Here is a 9,859-nt window from a genome sequence, read left to right as displayed (position 1 = left end):
ACACACACACTGCTCTCTTGCCCGACAGGCTGTCCTAGCATGGGAAGCAGGTCCCTCCTACCAAAACATGATCTACCACAATAAAGTTATTTTTAACTCGATGACTCCCAAACGAGCAGTGCTCACACACACATACACACGCACACCCCCGGCTCAAAATCCTCTCCACTGCTTCATCCTGTCCACTTAGCCCTGCCTGAAAAAGCTTTACTACCCCACTACATTTTCTTATGTCTCTTTCTCTCCTTCTTCACTTTTGCATTTCTGCTTTTTCATTTTTTTATACCTGGAAAGCAAACCCCCAAAGGCAGCTCACTCTTACAAAAGGGTTCTTCGTTGTTGGTATGCAACTTAGTGCAGTAATGAGGCCTGGAGGTCAGCCAGACAGTAAAACCTACTGTTCCTTTGTCATGGACTTCGCACCGCACCCCCCAGCCCTCAGCCGCTCTCCAGCTCTCCTGCTCCTCTCCTCCGGGCTGTTACAGGGCCAGACTGCAGCCAGACAGCCACGGATAAGCTGAATCAGAAGTGGTGCGGACTGCCTGTGTATGAGAGAGAGAGAGAGAGAGAGAGAGAGAGAGAGAGAGAGTGTAAGTCAAAGAGAGAGAAACTTTAGCTAGCTAACTTTCTTCAAACTTTACAGTTTATCCAAAGTTTATCATTGGAGAGATAGGAAGAGAGAAGTGAGGAGAGAGAGAGAGAGAGAGAGAGAGAGAGAGAGAGAGAGAGAGAGAGAGAGAGAGAGAGAGAGAAGTGAAGAGAGAGAGAAAGAGAGAGACAAAGAGAGAGAAGTGAAGAGAGAGAGAGACAGAGAGAAGTGAGGAGAGACAGAGAGAGAGAGAGACAGAGAAATGAGGAGACAGAGAGAGAGACAGAGAGAGACAGAGAAGTGAGGAGAGAGACAGAGAGAAAGACAGAGAGAGAGAGACAGAGATACAGAGAGAGAGAGACAGAGAGAGAGAGAGAGAGACAGAGAGACAGAGAGAGACAGAGAGAAAGGGAGACAGAGAGAGAGACAGAGAGAGAGAGAGAGAGAGAGAGAGAGACAGAGAGAGAGAGAGAGAGAGAGACAGAGAGACAGAGAGAGACAGAGAGAAAGGGAGATAGAGGGAGAGAGAGAGAGAGAGAGAGAGAGAGAGAGAGAGACAGAGAGAGGGAGAGAGTAGCGTTCATTTAGTAATACTTTCTTTATCCTAATATAGCAACTGCGTGACACTGCAATATTAATGTTAAACCTGTAAAACTGCACCTTCCAAACGAGTATTAAGAAGTGAATAAAATAATAAACAATAACAGATCGCTAGCTAGCATTTCCCTACTACACAGACCTCTGGCATTCCTGTCTGATGCTGCTGCAGAAGCAGGTCAGTTAAACACGAACTGTATTAGCCAGAAAGCTAGTTAGTGCTAGCTCACCTGCTTCACTAGCTCCAGTAGTGAATAATAAAGAGTAATACCAGGTTAACTGCAGTGTTTCCTATCATCAGACTGTCTCAATACTTCATCTGCGCCACCTAAGCCGTTTCGGTGTGGTCCTGATGCGCTGCGACTGACACGGACGGTTGAAGCCGTTAGAATTCAAAATGATCTCGCGCTGTTTACGGTTGTTTAAAGACCGACAGAGGCTGGCGCTGGAAAAGGCTTCAGGCTTCAGGCTTCAGGCTTCAGGCCTCGTCTTGTTTCAGGGCGTTAGTTTGGACAGAAACCATGTTGTACTTGCGAGCTCCGAAGTCATAAGTACGAACTTCCAAAGGCAGCATTAGTCACTGTCACTCAAAAAATACTTACACCTCTATTTTTTACATTTTGACAGAATTTATGTTTGGTAGTTGGATAAAGATAAGTGTTGGATGAAGAATGGACCAATAGAAAGGCTCCAAAATGACTTGAAATAAAACCTTCTTGCATCAACTTTCATAGAAAGTTCAGAAGTCTTTTCCTTCTTCTGTAAAATGGCCATTTTGGAGATACAAGTTTGATTTATTTATTTATTTATTTGTTTATTTATTTATCTGTTTATGTTATGTATTATAGTTTTGACATAGCCCAGTTGCACTAAAGTGTAAAATAAAACCGTTAGAACAGCCCATGAAAACCTCTTTTTTTAAAAACATATTTAAAAATATGAACATTTGATCTTCATGTTAAAAAAAAGTTTTGCTGCTGTCTAACGAAAAACATTTTTCATTTTGTTTGTTTTTAATTTTCTCTGTAGTCTGAAACCTTTACACAAGTAGAAATACTCTAAAATCACTTGGAATAAACTCTTTATTTTACATTCATTTCTATTCAAAGTAAATTTGTTTGCATTCTCCTATAAAATCATCATGTTTTTCATTGGGCAGTGACATTTGTAAAATGTAATTATTAGATATGCAATTGTCTTGTGAGACAAAAAAGTCATCCTACCCTAAAGCTGGTATTTCCTCAATTAGACGTTTCCTGTGTACCAGTCTTCCATGCCGAATTCTTTCAGCTGTGATGTGTCAGCTTCAGTTTTTGTACATATGGTCTCACATTTCCCTTATGCGCCCCCTGATACAATAAAGAATTCACAGTGGATTCTATGATGGAGAGCTCTCCAGGTCCTGCTGCAGTAACACAGCCCCAAACCATGACATTTCCACCTCCATGCTTCACAGTTGATAGGAGGTTCTCGTGCACAAATGTCTGTTACTGAAATAATTCAACTTTGGATTCATCTGCCCATAACACAGAAGTCCTGGTCTTTGTTAAGGTTGAGTTCTCGTGCAAACTTTTTTCTTGCCCGGATGTTTTTAACAGCAAGATTGTCCTCCTTGAACACCACCCGTGATAATTTGCACAAATTTGTGCAGTCTCTTTCTGAAGGCAGATGCTGCACTTTGACATCAGCTGTGGTAAGATCTGCATGAAGATCATGTGATGTCATTTTAGGATTGTTGGAGACTTCTTTACGCAACCTGGCCATGTTGGTAGCTTATTTCACATGTAAATTGTTTTGCAGAAAATGGAACAACTCATTTGTTCTTTTTCTAAATCTTTTTAAACTCCTTCCTAGACTTCTTTCTGAAGGCCTCAGGGAGCTTTTTGGATCAATCAAGAGCAAACCAAACTAAATGTCTGAGGTTTAAATAAGACAAGCTTTTCCAAAAACTCTCTAATGATCTTCTAATCATCTGCAGCTGATGTGCTGCATCTGATTCTAATTTTAGGCATTTCAAGTTTAAGTGTATTACCTCCATCTCCCAATATTGTTTAAGTGAAGATCAAATGTCCATGTTAAAATATGGTAAATACATAAACGAACAAGCAAAGAAACAAACAAACACACAACCTAACAAAAACCAAAGAAAAGTCAAGGTAAGTCTTTTGTAATATCTGAGAGTGTGAGTGCGTATGGCTGTTCATGTGTATTAGCAAAGGTATGCATGCTAAAGTCCTACTAAGACAAGGACACTAAGGCCAAGTAGCATTATTCCAAAAATAGCCCTGGTCACATTCTTCTGCAATCAGTCAATGCAAATGCTTTCTAATTACATTATAGCAGAAGAGGGGCGCCAAATCAGGAGCCATCATCACGCTGGCTCCATGACAGCAAAAAACACCAGCACGCTACTTTATTCCCTCAGCTGCTGCTCTGAGCCCATGCTGACTGACAGTGCAGAGTGAGAAGGAGGAGCACTCAAGAAGGAGGCTGTGCAGAAAATAGGAACAGAGACCCACATCTACAGTTAAAAAAATCTCCTGCTAAACAGATCTAAAATGTTCACTGTAGGTGCATACATTCACACACACAAGCCTACACCTATGTGCATACTAAAGACTGACTCAGGGCTTAGTTCATTTCCACATTTCAGTAGCTGTTTGAAAACAAATCCTCGCACACATCATAAAGCAACTCCACCACATGTTCCAACAAACTAAAGCTTCTATAGCTTCACCCTCATATGTATGGTTCAAAAGAGTTCAAAACTATGCTAACCCTATGTTATATAATTACAAAAGTAAGAAACATATCCCTTAATGCATTCATGTTAATTCATCAACATTATTTTGAACGTAATGGAATGAACACTAAAAGCTTTGTGTATCCGAAGGTCCCATATTATTGGTCCCAAGAGAACCAGAAAGGATCAAGACCTGAGTCCTTGGACAACAGCTCAGTTGAAACTGCACCATTGGAGGCTTGGATCCAAAAAAACGGTCATACCAGCAATTCTCGTAAGCCGTTTACATGCTCAAAATACACAAGAGCTGATCCTGATTGGTTTAAAGGGGCACTAGCATGTCAAACTGTATTTGGCTTGGCATAGTTGAATAATGAGAGTTTAGTACATGGAACTAACATACCATGAACCTAAAACACTGTTGTTCCTCCTGCTTTGTAACAGTCTTGTTGTGTTGCTGATACTGGAGCAGACTCCAGACTCTGCTAGTCATGACAATAGCAGTTGGTATGTGAACCAGGTCTTTTTCCTGTCCTAATGTCCACAAAAGAGAAACTCCAACTCTGCATCAATGAAGAAAAAGCCACAGTAAGCAAGTGGGATCGATGCTAGGCTAAAAGCTAACGTGAACCAACTGGCTTTTACCAGCTCTGGGCAATTTTTACTCCAACCAAAGTCACCAAATTCTACAGGACACCGGCCTCATGATAGTAAAGATCCCAATCTCTCTCACTCTCACTCTCATATATATATATATATATATATATATATATGGTTGGTAGTAAATCCTTTGTTGAATTTTAATGTAATTGTTTTACAGTTTTCCTTCTAATAGTAACATAGTAGCACATCTAAAGAAATAGTACATACATTTTAAAATAAACTTTTATTCTTTATGATGAATTGCAGATCATAGCCTGCTAGTCTGTGAAATTCATTTGGGTAGAATTTACATGAATGCAGATATAGCATCACATAAATTAATACATTTATTAGTGAAATCAGTCAAATTATCAGTCAAATCCCTTAATATCAAAGAGAATACATTTACAGAATACATTAAGAACAGTTTTGCTCTTTTTTGCAAAAAAAAAAAAATACAAAAATAATCAACACAGATATATGGCAAGGACTTTTCCTTAAACTTAACCTTTTTAACCCTTAAGGTAAAAGAGGTGATCAACATCAGTGCTGTGAGAAGTTTTGGACACAAATCGATGTCTTATTTTGCCCGGATAGACTGCTGACAGATCTCTGAGATGTAGAAGAGATCTTACAATTGTCTTATTCAGCTGAGACTGAGGTGAGATCAGTCTGATCAAAAAGAGATTAGGCCACCTGTGACATAATTCTGATCAAAGTGAGAAAACCTAAGGGTTTTTCTCAGGAGCTGAATTTCAGAAACAGGAAAAAAAACATGATTTATATCACACTTGGCTAAATAAGAGGCTAAATAAGATACATTTTAGATACTCTAAATTTTGCCCAAGATGCAAGAAAGAATTAGGTTCTCTTCTTCACATGTTTTGGTCCTGTTCTTACATTGAAGGCTTTTGAAGAGAGGTGCATAGACTTATATTATAGACTAGTGCATAGACTTGATTATAACTGGTGTCAAGATTCCTTTAAGCCCCCAAGCTGACTTTACTAGGTGTCCATTTTTAAAAAAAATTTGGTAAATGTAAATAAGCAAAACCTTTTGAATCAATGAGGAAATACATACTGGAAACAAACAAAATAAAAGTCAGTCTGTGAAATGCTAGTCTGTGAGACTAAGAGGAGATCTTAACTTGAATATCTCTATCCTTTAGGACATAATAACTAAAACACACAGTTGACTATTTTTTGCATCCAAAAGAACCTCAGAAGTTAGGCATTATTGCATGAGTAAGAACTATGCTGATGGGGGAAGAGGAGACAATAGCAAACCTCTGTGTGAAAGACAGCATGTTCCCTTTCATTTGTTCACTTCAAAAGTCTGAGATCATTACCATTACCCTACCACTACCAGACATTTCCATCAGCACTTTGTTTTTGGTTTTGCACATCGCCTGGTTGTGCATAGGACAGCTGTGTATGTCCATTTTGTAATGTTTTTCATATTAGGCAATCATTTTCAACACTGTCAGTGTTGAAATTCCCAGCATGCAGCTCAACAGGCTTTCTCAACATACAGGATTAGGAACTATGGCGGAATCACAAAGTAATGTGTTATTTGCACAGGATCTAGACGGGAGGCATAGATTCATTCACTTGTACACACAAGATTGGTCTTTAAGTATTGGCACGTTGCTATTTTACTGCACACACAGCTTGTATGATCTCCAACAAAAAGCTCTGCTAATAGAATGAGATGCTCTGGAGCAGCTGCACATGAGCCTGAGGTCACCATGCCCAATTCCAAGCATAGGCTAGAGGGGTATTGGGTACTGGCATTTTCTGGAGTGATGAAGCTCCATTCAATACCTTTGGAATGAGTTGGAGTGACATTTGTGGTCCAAAACTAAACACCCAACGTGAGAACCTGACCTCACTAATACTGGCTGAAATCAATCAAATTCTCACAGCAACCCTTCCCAGAGTGGAGACTACTGCTGCAGTGTTCTGACATATTCTTAAAAAGTCTGATATTCTGATACAATATTAATATATGAATTAACTAAAGGCTCTAAAAGTGTAAACATGCCCAAAAGGTTCACTGTGTATATAATCTATGTATTTGTATGAAAGAGTAAAAGATCCACAGCCGTCGTTGGAAATCCAAGGCAGCATAATTGGCCTTGCTCTCTCTGGGCGGGTCAGCGCAACGCTAGCAAGCGCTGGCGTCTGTTAGCTGATGTAACATAACTGGCAGTTAGCGCTGTCCTCCAAGCATGTTCAGCTGTTCAATGACTTTGTGTTAGCAGCAGTTTGATAAGATGTGGTTTTGCTTCATGTGTCTCGGAGAATGCATGTGCTAGCTCTCTCCCTCCCAGTGCTGGAGGCATCGTCATTTAGCTGGTGGATGGAATTAGCAATGGCTAAATCAAAAATTGTTTTTTTTTTTTAAAGCACAGATATTACATAAAGGTTAGGTGCATACAGATTACTGTTTAGCTAAGTACGGAAATGCCAACTGGCTCAAACAGTTAGGAATACAAAATGTGCACCATAATCATTAACAATACAATAAACATACTGCATACTTTATCCTTGCTGCAAATGTGCCTACTGCTGCCTAGGTCTCTCCGTAGGGGATTGTGGTTTTGTGATGAGGTCATTCATGAGCCCAGTCCATAAATCTAAAGGGCTGAGGGAAGATTAGAGTTCTGAAGCTTGAGGCTGAAACCAAGGATCTGTGCTAATAATTACAAACTTCAGTTTCTGTAGTTTTGTTAAGTGATTATTGGCTGAAAGTTAGAACCCTGAGAAACCTGTAGCTCAGGCGGAGGTAAGAAGCAAAGACTGGTAGGTTTCTAAATGGAATTAAATTTGTTCATCTACACATAAAATCTTTGGTTTTATCCTTACACTTAAGCATTTGGATGTAGAATTCATTTTGGCTGCATAGTTTAGCCTGAAGCAGAACCTGTGTGAAGAAAAGAAGCCCTGAATCTTATTTAAAGAAAGACGTAGAAGAAATAAAAAGATTATTCAAAGTTAAGCATTTCTTTTGTAACTACAATAACAATCTAAGGTTTAGGCCACTAACAACCACCTAATATGGCTTGGTATGTAATAATTCTTACATCTCCACAAACTGTGCATAAACTACCTTATTGGTTAGATAATCTGATAAGGCTAAAGCAAACTAATGCCAATTGCAGCATTACAACCATGCAAGGATGAGGCCAAACAAATGAAGAAAAAAATGAGGGACCTTTGTCGAATGTTGCTTTTTTTCTTCTCCATAACAGTAATTCTCATTTAAAAAATGGACAATCCACACAGTGTGCTGAAATAGCACCTTTAACTAATCAAACTGTGAAGGCCAAGTGCCAAATGTCCTCCTTTACATGTCAGTGTTGTTATTGTTTCATGCTGCACTTGAACATGTCATGAAATTAGACTGGTAAAAAAAATTCCCTGAAGAAACTGACAGTCTGCAGGGCCAGTTCTGGTGAATGTTGTGCAGGGAACCGGTTGAGGAGTGACTCTCACATGCGTTTTCATTTCAGTGTACGAACCAGGTAATATAAAAGACACAGAGGAGCAGGTAATTATAGCCCAAAGCATGCTCCCAACCACGCACACAGCCCACTGCTCCCTAGCACTGCAGTTTCTACATTCATCCCGTTAAGTGCAATGTGCCATTAACATGCAATCATGTTACAAACAGACACTTTGCATGTCTGGGGAAAAGTGGTGAGGAGCCAGAAAGACAAAAAGGGTGAGATCTGTGACCCACAGTCAGCATAGGGAGGACTTGCTGAACAAGCACATGCACAGTGCTGAAGCGCCTTCCCTCCATATACACAGATACGCTGGGGAACTTGCAAAGATCAGCATTCAGACAAACCATAATGTAAAAATGTAATGATTTCCTGATTCTTGATTAAAATGCCCCTGATTGTTAATAGGAGCAGTCGTGTAAGAAGTTTTTAGTCATTTGTTAGACATGGAAAACAGCAGTGGCAGCTCTGTGCTGGGACCACTGAAAGACACAACAGGCAATGTGAAATAGATTTCAGACAAGCATTTGCTTCTACATTCAATGTATAGATCTTTTGCTTTAAACTGCTTTAAACATGTCACTTTAAATCCTGCCTTCCTGTCTGGCCAAAAAATCCCCAAATGTAAGGAGATGATTTGGTCATATAGGCTATTAGGGCTATTTATTAGTCTTGTTAAATTAGTAAATGCTTCTGTATTAATGCACATTTACATAGTTTCATGGTTTAGAGGTATTTAACTCTTTCCCACCCACACCCATACACATTGCCATGATCCTATAACTTTGGTCTACGTGTACCTGCATCTAGAAAAACCTTTTTTAATGTATGTATTTATTAATATTTTCTTTCTGTAAAAAGTTACAGTACAAAAAAGTACAACTGTACTGAATTTACCTATTTAATAGTTTTGGTTTATTATGTTTATGTACTAATGTTCAATAATAAACTTGATTTAGGTATATTTAACACCTTCCCCTAAACCCACCCCCTCCAACCTATTTTGGGGCTAGCAGAAATTAGCATTGTTATCTTCTTTTTTTGCCTGAGTTTTAAAATGTGTGGCTAAAGTGAAGGCCGGCCTAATAGACACGGTTCACCACTGATAACTGATGGCACTGACACTGATTTGCACAAGCTACAGCTATTAACACTGTCCCGTTTAGAACAGTGCACGTTTCTCACAGGTTGATCCATGCTAGGAACACAGTTCCCAGCTAGATTAGGTAGTTCAGAGAACTGCAATAGCAGTAAATGTATAGAAAGGATATACTTTTGACTCCATAGAGTTTTGGCTTTCAAAAAATAATACATTCAGGGCTTGTTCAGTAACAGTAACAGTTTCCAACATGCCTGACTCCCTCATAAATTCCCTTATAGGTTTCTCGACCTTACCAACAGGTGGCACTAACATTTGGAGCGCCAATGTAGCCCCAATCAAACCCCCCCGGTGAGGTGCATGTAAAATTCCTCCGAGAAGCTGCTGGTCTTCTTGGAATAAATACCAAACCCAGCGGTGGTGCGCAAAGAAGGTAAAGTTCTCATTCTTCTGACTTAAGCACTATAATCACACAGTTCCACAACACACCCGCTGGAAGTAGCTTATTAACAAAAGCTACACCTTGCAGATCTGACACAAAGACACGAGTACAGTAGCAGCTAAAATCCTGCCCTACCTGAAGCTGCTGTCACTAGCATAGCCTACCTGTTCGCGTGCGCCGCGGTCCTCGGAGTAACACAGAGCCCATCAGCGCAACACTAAACCACAGGATATTCCCG

Source organism: Salminus brasiliensis, chromosome 8 (assembly GCF_030463535.1).
Source record: "Salminus brasiliensis chromosome 8, fSalBra1.hap2, whole genome shotgun sequence".
Taxonomy (NCBI): Eukaryota; Metazoa; Chordata; class Actinopteri; order Characiformes; family Bryconidae; genus Salminus; species Salminus brasiliensis.
This window is presented reverse-complemented; position numbering follows the sequence as displayed.